A 12,192-nucleotide genomic window follows, 5' to 3' on the forward strand; every position below is an offset into this window, starting at 1 on the left:
TAACCATGCTTCGTGTGACTAAGGCAAACCCGATGCTTCGTTAGTTATTATCAAGCCATTGAGAGAGACGCTTTCTGGAAAACTTATATATTAGGAAGTCTGTGGATGGTGACAATGTGAGTTGCTTTGTGCTAGACACTGTCTACTTTTTATAACTAGGAGGAAAATGCCATAAATTAATGTGAAGATATGAATGAGAAAGGAAGAACTGATCCCTCCCCGATGTCGAGGTCACAGGCAAGAAAGAAGACTCGGTGTCAGGATTTAAACCTGGCTCAGTTTGAAGGGCCTCGAGACCCCATATGAACAACAGTGCCAGCCAACCAGAGCTTCCAGGGACTAAGCCACTACCCAAAGACTATACATGGACTGACCCTGGGCTCCAACCTCATAGGTAGCAATGAATAGCCTAGCAAGGGCACCAGTGGAAGGGGAAGCCCTTGATCCTGTCAAGACTGAACCCCCAGTGAACAGGATTATTGGGGGGAGGGCAGTAATGGGGGAGGATGAGGAGAGGAACACCCATATAGAAGGGGAGGAGGAGGGGTTGGGGGATGTTGGCCTGGAAACTGGGAAAGGGAATAACAATTGAAATGTAAATAAGATACAACAAATTTAATAAAGATGGGGGAAATGAATAGCAATTTTCACCTTTAAAAAACCTGGCTCAGTGAGAGGCAGATCCTACTGAGAAACTGGTGAGAGGTACTAGGATGATGCTGTAAGGCTGGTAAAGATGATAAGAGGCGATTGAAGTTCAGTGTATATGGCAGGGATGCGCGCTACCACTCTGCCAGTGCTACCGTGAAGTGATAGGAGGTCTGCAAGCAAGAACGCAGGGACAGCCACAGCTAAGGGTAAGAATGTCTACCATAGGGCATCAGGATAAAGGCACAGCCTTGCAGAAGGACTGGGATAAAGGTATAGGTTGCAGAAAATGCCAAGTGTTTTGAAGAAGCGAAGGGAGCAACGTCTGAGCAGATTTAGACATAGCCTCCATCAGATCAATACCCACCTCCCACTGAAATAGAGTGGGTAGAAACCAGACTTCTCAGAATAAGAAGTGTTTGGCTCAGGTGGGAGTTATGAACAAGGCCAGGTATAGTAGTCGCCACTTACACTGTGTGTAATGTGCACACATCAACATTGTGAGCAACCAGCCGTGTGCTAGAGGTTCTTTTCAGTTCCTTTAAGTATTTCTCCAAGATTTACCAGGTAATCACAAACAATCCCACTTATCACAAGAACATGAGCTTGTAAACAGCTCTCTCTCTCTGTATCTGTTTGTCTGTCTGTCTGTCTGTCTGCCTGTCTCTCTCTCTCTCTCTCTCTCTCTCTCTCTCTCTCACACACACACACACACACACACACACACACACACACACACACACACCCCACAATGGAAATAGAATGACCAGCAGAAAAAAAAAAAAAAGAAGCCGACCAAACAAAAACCTCCATTCTAAATCCTTCTCTGCTTTGCTCTCAGCTCCTAGCTGAGACGATAAAATCGAAGCAGGTTCTAAGCTGTCAGTGTTCTTGTAGACAAACACCAGCTCTGGATCCAGGAGTCATAGATAGGATAAGGGGGTGTTTGCAGTGTGTACAGCCCTATGGATCTCAACTCCTCACAGATAAACACTGAGGTCCAATATGTAATCTTGTATTAACCATGAATTTAATTTGCTCATCTGATGTGTTGGCCTATGTTACTTTTCTGACTCTGTGGGAACTGTGGATCCTGGAATACATCACATCCAGAAGCACTCTCATTTATCTACCCCCTTCCCTCACCTCTTCTCACCTAAGCCCACCCTAAATACTATAGAAAGAGCCACCTAAGGCATCCTCACAGTGACCCAATGGGAAGGGTACTGTCACCACTTCTGTAGAGAGAGGAAGACACAAGATCACCACGCTGAGTACTTTGCCTGAAGACAAGTGGTTTGGAAGTATTTGGCTGTGATTCTGAACTTTCTACCAAGCTTCCCTCCATGATCAGGCAAAATGTAAAGTAGCAGTAAAGGAGCAGTTAAGTTAGTAAGGGGCTTTCCTAATCCCCTGTGTGACTAGCTCATTGCCCTTCTGTACCTGTCATGTGATCTTAAGTCCCAGCGTTTGTCTTTCTCTGACGCAGCATGTCCACTCACTCCAATAGCTGGTCTGGGATATTTGTTTAAACAGTAAAAACTGCTATGGATCAAAGCTCACAACAGCTTTAAACGTTTGTCACTTTTGCCCAACTCTACCCACTATTAGCTTTTGAAATGTGACCCCCACCACCGGAACATTTGTATTCCATAAAAACTTACCCCCTGCTGTGAATGCTGCAAGAAACACCAGGATCAGAGCATAGAGGCACATGATAGAAGGCTACAGGCTTGGGAGACAGCGAGATCTCCAGCCTATGACAAGGGGACCACAGGGATCCTGGATCCTGCTGCACTCCTGGAGATTACCAGCAAATTCCTCTCAATCGATTGTATGCTACCAGAAAAGAACAATTCTATTCCAAAGAGCTCCATGGGATTTCTCAGGAGTTCACTAAGCCATCCCCACCCAGAGTTTACTCTGCTTTATCTAAATTGTTTGGACTCTACATTTAGATTGCAGGAGTCCACAAATTGGCCCAACAACTTCTTATGTAAGCATCTCTCAGCATGACATTCACACCTTAGTGCTCTCTTATTTTCCAAACCCAGGCACCAGCTCTGCAGACACCTTCAAGCAAGGTGAGTCTTAGGTCTTGGGTCCTTACATTAAGCCCCTCATAGTCAGTTGATCACCAGAGAGGTTAGGGCACACCCCCCAGCTTCTCTTTGCTGGTAGACTTTTAGATCTCATTTTGGTGAAAATCTTACATTTCATCACTTTCTTTTTGCTTTCTTTTATCTTTATAAGATTCCTGTCAAGTAGTCTAGCCTTCTGTCATGCACTGACATGGTCAAGGAACTCACAACCTTTCAGAGGAGAAATTTGGAGAGATTCCTTATATAAATGAACAGGGTACTTTTGTTTTAATAGTTTTTAAGTTAGCCTCCTTAGTAGTGGGTTTTATTATGGAGTTTGATGTAGATTTTGTTATTATTGGTCTTTTTCTACTCTTCTTTATCCCTTTGTGTCTCTCAGCTCATCCTTTCCACACTAATAGTCGCCTTTGTACTTTCATTCCTCCTCCTCCTCTCCCTCCTCCTCCAACTTCCTCTCTCTCTGTCTCTCTCTCTGTCTCTCTCTCTCCTTCTCTCTCTCTCTCTTTCACACACACACACACACACACACACACACACACACACACACACACACACACACATATCTCTTTCTCTCATAGACTCTTCCTAGCTTCATGACCAATTGGCAATATACATACAAGAATATAAACATTAATATCTAAAACCATGTATGAGAGAAAATGTGGTATTTGTCTTTCTGAGTCTAGGTTCTTTTGTTTCTTTTCACTGTTGCTGAAATTCTATGATTTCATTTTTCTTTATAGTTGAATAAAATCCCATTGTGTAAATGTGTCCCATTTTCTTCTTCTTCTGAATGTCGATGTTTGGACATCTGGGCTGACTCATTTTTAGCTATTGTGAATACTACAGCAATAACTAGGAACTATAGATACCACTTTGGTAGGATTTAGAGTCTTTTGGACATAGAACCCTGGGCGGTTAAGTTGGGCCTTACAGTTCTGCTTTAGATTTTTGAGGAAGCTCTATTTTCCTTTCCATCAGTTGCTACATCCATATGCACACACTAACAGTGAATAATGGTTTGTCCTTCCAAATACCTTCGCCCATATTCATTGTCGTCTGCTTACTTTTGCTGCAAACAAAAGCGAAGGCACACTACCAAACTCATTCTACCAAGTTATGATTACCTTGATGCTCAAAATTCTTAATGAGACAATGATAAAACAATAGACTGATGTATTTATTGGCCATAAATATAAAACTCTCAACAAAACAATTACAACTGAATTCAAAAGCACATTAAGGGACTAGAGAGATGGCTCAGCTGTTAAGAGCATTTGTTGCTCTTGCAGAGGTCATGATTTCGTTCCCACCTCACAGCCTCACAACCTCACAGCCACCTATAATTCAGACTCCAGGGGATCTGATGCTCTCTTTGGATTTCCTCATGTATGTAGAGTCAATACATTCATAAAGTAAAAAGAATAAAAATATTTCAAAAGAGAACTAAAATAATTTGAGGTGGGGGGGTGACATGAACCCTGGTGGATAGGAAGGTGAAGAGGAGCTGAGAGGGGGACAACATTTTGTGTGAAAAAATTAAATAAATAGTTAAAGATAAATTTAAAGTAACAGTTTAAAAGGAATAAGTAACCAAGCTGTTTAATCTGAGGGAGGCAAGTTTAGCATATTTGAATCAATAAACATAACACAACACGTAAATAATTGAAGACAGCTGCAGAAAAACCAAGTGCAAGACTATCTTGCTAAGAAGAGAAGGGACCATTTCAGCATAACGAAGGCTGTAGGGCACACCCATAAGGCAGCATTATACTGAATGAGAAGACATTGGAAGCATCTGCCCTAAGATCTAGAAGGAAGCATGGTAAATGATTCCCTTTACTCCCAATCAATATGGATGTTTCATCTGTACAGAAAAGGGTAAGAAGAGACAAAGGTAAGATGATACAAATTTAACATGCAGCAATCAAATTACTCCTATTTACAGATGACACAATCTTAGACTCAAATGTACCTAAAAGCTCTATCATAAATCTCTTAGTTCTAATTAGTTATATTATCAGAGTTATAGGATACAAACCTAATAATATGTATGGTTTAGCAATTTTTTGGTATATCAATTCTAACTCACTGAGATAGAATCAGGAAAAATATCCCATTTATAATAGCTTTAAAACTACCCAGGGAAAAATATAAACAATGAGGCCTAAAAAGACTTTTATGGAGAAAACTTTAAGACACTAAAGAATGGTACTGAAGATGCTAGAAGATAGAAATAAATCTGTTATCATGGCAACTCTTGGAGAATTCTGTCAGTTTCACTGGAGATAAATATAGATTCCAACATGACTTGGCAATTCCAGTTCTATAGAATTGAAAACAGGGGCCATACAAAACTGGTCCACAAACTACAACCTGACTCATTATAGCCAAAAAGGGAAAGCATCAACCAATAAATGAATCAATAAAGGTTAACAGTCTATAGTACAGGATACTATTGAGCCACAGAAACATGCTACAAAGGTAGAAGAACTTCAAAATATGAAAAATTAAAGAATCCAGTCACAAGAGCCAAAGGCTGGGTGTAAGTCTACTTACGTGAAGTGTCTAGAAAAAAAAATGCATCTTTGTGTTCGTTTGCCAATTGTTTTTGGGGACAGTGTTTGGAATGGAGGGTATCAGTGCTCAGATTAACCTTGTGATTCATGTTAGTAGATTGAGGCTCAGTGTGGCTAAGGGGCTGTCCACCCTGTGTCATAATATCAGTGTGACTGATAAGAAAAATGTGTGTGATCATAGAACTTTATTTTCAAGCACCATGTCCTGGTGTCAAATGTTTGAGGATAACCAACTTTGCAAGGTGCTGAGTACATACATCACTGAAGAGTGAGACAGTGGCAGTATCTTCCCTGTGGTCTCCATAACCCTTCCCTAATAAGTATGTGTTTTATTAGGGACACATCCTTCAAGCTCACAGTAAGAATGGGCAGTAGATGTCGCATAGGTCTGTTAGAAGGGCAGATGGCTAGACAGAAACCTTGTTCCATAAAGAGTCAATGCCTAGGTGACAGAAAAGTTCTCAAGATTCCTGTTCTTTGTCTCCCAGCAAGGACTTCTGTGGGAACACCTTCAGAAGTAAGTACTTAGTGAGAGAAACGGAATCAGTTCAAGAGAATGATCATCCCTGACAAATGTTGACTAGATGTTGAGGTCCTCCCTCTTATCAGAAAAGACATTTGTTCTTTAGAGAAAAGGTAAAACCCTCTCCCACATCTCTGTCCACATGAAGCAATATCAGTCTTGTCCAAAGAAGTCAGGACTGTGCCCAACTATTTAGCAACACATACATGTACTTATTAACGATGCTGCCTTTGCCCTAGCTGGCTGGCCTTTGAAACCTGGCAAACATCCCTGGCATTTGGGCTATGAAAACTATCAGGAATTTCCTTACAAAACATAAAACATAGGAATGGATTGTGTTCAGTACATGTTAAATCTCAACCCCATTTGAGAATAAATCAAAAAGAAGAGGCCATGTCTAGAACTTTTCTGCTCCTGCTGCAACTGGTGACACTGTTTCTACTGTATGACGACTCTTCATCAGTGATCAGTGACGTTCATTCTACCAACCCATACCTGACCTTAGATCATCCCAATAATTCCAATGTTCCTGTGTCAGGTGAGCTGAGGGACACCTCACTTTCTGTTTACATGTAAGCTGTTGATAGAGGATTCCTATTTCCCCCTTGGATTTTTCTATGTGGAAATCAACATTCTAAGAAGTGACCTGAAGTCCTAAGAAGTTGGCAGGACATGACAGCATAGATGTCTCTGAAGGCTTCAAACAACCTCCCACAAGCCAGCTCAAGCCTATTCCTTTTAATGGATGCAAGGACAGGACACGTTAAAACAAGCTTTATACAAAAACAAGCAACGCAGTACTGACCTTCCCCACCTTTGCTTGTTAGTCCTATGACTACTTAGGGGTGGACTGAGGTGGAGAACGCCCCACTGCCTTGGAATCCACCATTTGTTTTTGTTAACCTTTCCTAGAAAGGGTTTAAGTTAAGGGTGGTTCCTGATGAGGAACTGGTTCACACACCATACTCTATGACTCATCATGCACAGAATCTAAAATTCTAAGAGAGCTTCCAATGCCCTCTGGACATAAGCTAAAGTTTTGAAGCCTCCCATGTGTTTATTTTAATGCTGTCATGACTTCGCTTTTATAGTGTGAGAGCTGTCGGAATCTGAATGAACTCCCTGTTTAAAGCCTTAGCTGCACCCAATAATAAAACACTCGGAGATAAAGGAAAGGATACTGTGTCATTTGGTCTGAGTATCCTAAGACTCTAACAAATCATGACTTTGTACAAAGGCAGCCACTAGTTCATGAAAAAAACATTTTTCTCAGGCTGCCAGATGAGCAACTGACTATTCAACCTAGGACTTAGGACTTAAGCCACCCTTAGTTTGCTACGAAAACTTGTAGTCAAGAATTTCTGGTTCAAAGGGTTTATATAACCCTCTGGCCACTTTTTGGCTTCAGTGTTCTAGACACCCATGCCTTCTTTCCTGTCTTTGTTCTGCAGTTAATTTTCTTTTTTATTCCCCCATGGAAATATGAATGCTGTCTCTGTCCTTCTTAAGTGATTTCCCATCTCTGCATATCACTTGCATAATTAGTTTTGTCTAAGTGCATTAAATCTTTACTCCAACAAATTTATTCAAAGGGGGAGGCTTTTATATCACATTCATAAATAGGAAAATATGTTAACATATAGTAAATTAAAGATAAATGTGTTACTATGTCTTGTAAGGTAAAATAATAGCAAAAAGAAAATAAAAAACTATAATATATAATTAACCACCCAGTTTATAAAAGTGTATAATGAAAACTAAGTCACTCAGTGTGGAAACTGACCAATGATGAATATTCAGGAATTACAGATGGAGTCTCCTATCATCTTCTATCTTCGTCCTTAGAACTTCTGAAGGGTTTCTTGCCACCTTGACCTCCTGGGGTCACTATCTGTGTTTTCTTTTCAGATAAATTTCTGTAAGTCAATTCAATGGAACTGAAAAGGAAGAGAGGTCTTGACAGGAGCCTCGCTTTAGAAGGCAGATACCATGGGAAGGGGTCCCATCCTTATAAGGTCAGGACAATGATTAAGAAGATGAAGATGAGTGGTGTCCTAATTTCATTTCTAGTGCTGTGATAAAACATCATGACCAAAAGCAACTTGAGGAGGATAGGGTTTATTTCATCTTATATTTTATCATGAAGGAAAGTCAGGGCAAGAGCTCAAGGCAGGATCCTGAAAGCAGAACTGAAGCAAAGACCATGGAATAATGCTTCTCAGTAGCTTGCTCGGTCTGCTTTCCTAGTACAACTCAGGATCACCTGCTAAGAGGTGGCACATAATGCCACCCCAGTACTGGAGGTATAGCACGGACTATGGCCATTCTGCCTCCCTCTTTTTCCAACCTGTTCTGAACCTCCTTTGGGGCTTCAACTATGGGGAATACTCTGAGGCCATAGACAGACTAGATTGTCTGGCATTAAAAAGGAAAAATGTCACTTGAGATTTCTATAAAGAAGATAAAGTTTCGCTTACCCATAGCCCCCCTCCTAAGAGACAGGCTGTCATGTTCATTGTCCTGGTCTAAGCAAGAAGTTTTCAACCTAAGGAGTGCAACCTCTTTTGGGGGGTAAGGGGTAGGAGGGTGGGGGTTGGAGCTGGGGCTCAAGTCATCCCTTCACTGAGGCACCTAATCCTCCTGGAAAGCACAGATATTTACATTATAATTCAAAACAGTAGTGAAACTGCAGTCAGGGATAGCAATGAAATAATTTTATGGTTGGGGCTCACCACAACATGAGAAACTATACTAAAGGTCAGTAGCATTAGAAGACTGAGGAAAAAATGAGAAGAGCAGCTCTCTGCTCCCAGACCCCGTGGGAAAGAGACCTCACCGCCTGGTCAGGTGGGCACTCCTGATGCTGCAGAGCAGAAGAGACCACCAACACTGCCCACCCCTGCCCACATCCCTGGCCCAAGAAGAAACTGTATAAGGCCTCTGGGCTCCCAGGGGGAGGGCCCAGGAGCGGCAGGACCCCTGCGCCTGAGACACCGCCGGAACCTGAAGGAAACAGACGAGATGAACAGTTCTCTGCACCCAAATCCCGTGGGAGGGAGAGCTAAACCTTCAGAGAGGCAGACAAGCCTGGGAAACCAGAAGAGACTGCTCTCTGTACATACATCTCGGACACCAGAGGAAAACACCAAAGGCCATCTGGAACCCTGGTGCACTGAAGCTCCCGGAAGGGGCGGCACAGGTCTTCCTGGTTGCTGCCGCTGCAGAGAGCCCGTGGGCAGCACCCCACGAGCGAACTTGAGCCTCGGGACCACAGGTAAGACCAACTTTTCTGCTGCAAGAAAGCTGCCTGGTGAACTCAAGACACAGGCCCACAGGAACAGCTGAAGACCTGTAGAGAGGAAAAACTACACGCCCGAAAGCAGAACACTCTGTCCCAATAACTGACTGAAAGAGAGGAAAACAGGTCTACAGCACTCCTGACACACAGGCTTATAGGACAGTCTAGCCACTGTCAGAAATAGCAGAACAAAGAAACACTAGAGATAATCTGATGGTGAGAGGCAAGCGCAGGAACCCAAGTAACAGAAACCAAGACTACATGGCATCATCGTAGCCCAATTCTCCCACCAAAACAAACATGGAATATCCAAACACACCAGAAAAGCAAGATCTAGTTTCAAAATCATATTTGATCATGATGCTGGAGGACTTCAAGAAAGACGTGAAGAACTCCCTTAGGGAAACACAGGAAAACATTAATAAACAAGTAGAAGCCTACAGAGAGGAATCGCAAAAATCCCTGAAAGAATCGCAAAAATCCCTGAAAGAATTCCAGGAAAACACAATCAAATAGTTGAAGGAATTAAAAATGGAAATAGAAGCAATCAAGAAAGAACACATGGAAACAACCCTGGATATAGAAAACCAAAAGAAGAGACAAGGAGCTGTAGATACAAGCATCACCAACAGAATACAAGAGATGGAAGAGAGAATCTCAGGAGCAGAAGATTCCATAGAAATCATTGACTCAACTGTCAAAGATAATGTAAAGCGGAAAAAGCTACTGGTCCAAAACATACAGGAAATCCAGGACTCAACGAGAAGATCAAACCTAAGGATAATAGGTATAGAAGAGAGTGAAGATTCCCAGCTCAAAGGACCAGTAAATATCTTCAACAAAATCATAGAAGAAAACTTCCCTAACCTAAAAAAAGAGATACCCATAGGCATACAAGAAGCCTACAGAACTCCAAATAGATTGGACCAGAAAAGAAACACCTCCCGTAACATAATAGTCAAAACACCAAACGCACAAAATAAAGAAAGAATATTAAAAGCAGTAAGGGAAAAAGGTCAAGTAACATATAAAGGCAGACCTATCAGAATCACACCAGACTTCTCGCCAGAAACTATGAAGGCCAGAAGATACTGGACTGATGTCATACAGACCGTAAGAGAACACAAATGCCAGCCCAGGTTACTGTATCCTGCAAAACTCTCAATTAACATAGATGGAGAAACCAAGATATTCCATGACAAAACCAAATTTACACAATATCTTTCTACAAATCCAGCACTACAAAGGATAATAAATGGTAAAGCCCAACATATGGAGGCAAGCTATACCCTAGAAGAAGCAAGAAACTAATCGTCTTGGCAACAAAACAAAGAGAATGAAAGCACACAAACATAACCTCACATCCAAATATGAATATAACGGGAAGCAATAATCACTATTCCTTAATATCTCTCAACATCAATGGCCTCAACTCCCCAATAAAAAGACATAGATTAACAAACTGGATATGCAACGAGGACCCTGCATTCTGCTGGGAACACACCTCAGAGACAAAGACAGACATTACCTCAGAGTGAAAGGCTGGAAAACAATTTTCCAAGCAAATGGTCAGAAGAAGCAAGCCGGAGTAGCCATTCTAATATCAAATAAAATCAATTTCCAACTAAAAGTCATCAAAAAAGATAAGGAAGGACACTTCATATTCATCAAAGGAAAAATCCACCAAGATGAACTCTCAATGCTAAATATCTATGCCCCAAATACAAGGGCACCTACATATGTAAAAGAAACCTTACTAAAGCTCAAAACACACATTGCACCTCACACAATAATAGTGGGAGATTTCAACACCCCACTCTCATCAATGGACAGATCATGGAAACAGAAAATAAACAGAGATGTAGACAGACTAAGAGAAGTCATGAGCCAAATGGACTTAACGGATATTTATAGAACATTCTATCCTAAAGCAAAAGGATATACCTTCTTCTCAGCTCCTCATGGTACTTTCTCCAAAATTGACCATATAATTGGTCAAAAAACGGGCCTCAACAGGTACAGAAAGATAGAAATAATTCCATGTGTGCTATCGGACCACCACGGCCTAAAACTGGTCTTCAATAACAATAAGGGAAGAATGCCCACATATACGTGGAAATTGAACAATGCTCTACTCAATGATAACCTGGTCAAGGAAGAAATAAAGAAAGAAATTAAAAACTTTTTAGAATTTAATGAAAATGAAGGTACAACATACCCAAACTTATGGGACACAATGAAAGCTGTGCTAAGAGGAAAACTCATAGCGCTGAGTGCCTGCAGAAAGAAACAGGAAAGAGCATATGTCAGCAGCTTGACAGCACACCTAAAAGCTCTAGAACAAAAAGAAGCAAATACACCCAGGAGGAGTAGAAGGCAGGAAATAATCAAACTCAGAGGGGAAATCAACAAAGTAGAAACAAAAAGGACCATAGAAAGAATCAACAGAACCAAAAGTTGGTTCTTTGAGAAAATCAACAAGATAGATAAACCCTTAGCCAGACTAACGAGAGGACACAGAGAGTGCGTCCAAATTAACAAAATCAGAAATGAAAAGGGAGACATAACTACAGATTCAGAGGAAATTCAAAAAATCATCAGATCTTACTATATTCAACAAAACTTGAAAATCCTCAGGAAATGGAAAATTTCCTACACAGATACCAGGTACCAAAGTTAAATCAGGAACAGATAAACCAGTTAAACAACCCCATAACTCCTAAGGAAATAGAAGCAGTCATTAAAGGTCTCCCAACCAAAAAGAGCCCAGGTCCAGACGGGTTTAGTGCAAAATTCTATCAAACCTTCATAGAAGACCTCATACCAATATTATCCAAACTATTCCACAAAATTGAAACAGATGGATCACTACCGAATACCTTCTACGAAGCCACAATTACTCTTATACCTAAACCACACAAAGACACAACAAAGAAAGAGAACTTCAGACCAATTTCCCTTATGAATATCGACGCAAAAATACTCAACAAAATTCTGGCAAACCGAATCCAAGAGCACATCAAAACAATCATCCACCATGAC

This window comes from Rattus norvegicus, chromosome 19, assembly GCF_036323735.1.
Source record: "Rattus norvegicus strain BN/NHsdMcwi chromosome 19, GRCr8, whole genome shotgun sequence".
Lineage (NCBI taxonomy): Eukaryota > Metazoa > Chordata > Mammalia > Rodentia > Muridae > Rattus > Rattus norvegicus.